This window comes from Octodon degus, unplaced genomic scaffold (genome assembly GCF_000260255.1).
Source record: "Octodon degus isolate 3935 unplaced genomic scaffold, OctDeg1.0 scaffold00017, whole genome shotgun sequence".
Classification (NCBI taxonomy): Eukaryota; Metazoa; Chordata; class Mammalia; order Rodentia; family Octodontidae; genus Octodon; species Octodon degus.
In genome coordinates this window covers 24,275,362-24,276,937 of record NW_004524593.1, presented here as the reverse complement: position 1 = coordinate 24,276,937, position 1,576 = coordinate 24,275,362, and the positions used below count along the sequence as shown (strand labels likewise).

General features: G+C 41.0%; 1 protein-coding gene across 1 annotated transcript in view; it reads right to left on the bottom strand.

Annotated features, from left to right (window-relative positions):
- The window catches only part of Dnah14 (dynein axonemal heavy chain 14), a 394,744-nt gene that overhangs the window by 217,992 nt on the left and 175,176 nt on the right, over positions 1-1,576 (bottom strand). The window lies entirely within an intron of this gene.

The window sequence follows — 1,576 nt, the reverse complement described above, 5'->3', positions numbered from 1 at the left end:
TTAAACATTTATTTATTTATTTAGAGTGTGTGTGTGTGTGTGTGTGTGTGTGTGTGTGTGGCCAGCTCAGCCCACCAGGGGGCGGGGTTGGCTGGCATGTGGTGCTGGGGGATTGGACCATGGTCCTTGTGCTCTGCCAAGCTTGTTCCAAGTAGGTGCTTTAGACCACTGAGCCATCTCGCCAGCCCCTATTTTTTATTCTTAAATTCTCTGATCCAAAGCATCTATTTCACAAATGATGTGGACCAAGGTTCCAATCTGACCTTCAAGCATATATGTGGTTATTTTTCTCATTATCAGATTAACTAAGTATCTATTCTTGTCCCCAAGTATATGATGTACTAAGTACCCATGACATAATAGTCCTATTCCCACACTTTGTACTATTTCAAGTTTGCCTCTACTCATGACCCAGCACCGCAGTATTTTAGCTTAGTTTTTAGTATACCTATATATTCTGGATATTTTTCTTTCATTGCTCTTTTTAATATATTCTTCAGGTGGTTTTATTTTTCCATATGAACTTTAGGATCAACTTGCCTAAAGACAAAGTTTTTGGTATTCTTAATGAGAGTTTCCATTTATAAATTAACATTTAAAATATTTTAATCTTTATAATGTTAAGTTCTTTAAGATGTCATGATGTATGGTATATTATTTAAGTTATCTATATTTTCATTTCTGCCTTATGGCCGTGTTAGTTTTGTTACATTTCTCAGGTGGGTAGAGTTATCCTTTGATAGCCAATGGGATTAGCTCTAAGACCCACACAAATACCAAACACTATGCACATTCCAGTTCCATATGTGAAATAATGTAACACTTGCATGTAAACTATGCACATCTTCCCACACACTTTAGATTGTTTTTAATCTTTTATTTATTTATTTGGTACAGGATCTTGCTATATGGCTCAGACTTGTAGTGATCCTCCTGTCTCAGCTTTCTCAGTGCTGGGATTATAGGCTTGTACCACCATGCCCAGTGTAGGTGGCTGGCATGGCAGGTGGGGCTGGGGAGTGAATCCAGGTCCTTGTGCTTGCCAGGCAGGCACATAGACTGCCAAGGTATCTCCCCGGCCCTGCTCATACACTTTAAATAATCTCTAGATCACTTACATTACTGGATTCAATGTAAATGCCTTGTAAATAGTTGCTTAACTGTATTGTTCCAGAGATAATAACAAGAAAAAAGTCTGTACTTTTTAAACAGACAAAATTATTTTTTTCAAATATTTTTAATTTGTGCTTGGTTGAATCACTGGATTTGGAACATGTGGACATAGATAACTACTGTATATTCATAGGTTTTGTATTTTTCATGAAATTACTGCTCTTCTACCGAGGTCTTTTATCTCACTATGTCTTTATTATATAAAAGTGAAGCGACCAGTCCCAGCCCAGGCGCAGCGTGGGCCGGACCCTCTCCCAGCCCCTCGGGCCGCCCCCACCACTCCGCAGTGCCTCCCCCACCCCGCCCGCCGAGTAGGATTTTCTGCCGTGTTCCAGGAGCCCCCAGACCCAGTCCTCGCCCAGGTCCGGTGAGTGTGCGGAGAGTTTCCTGCTAACCTGCGCCG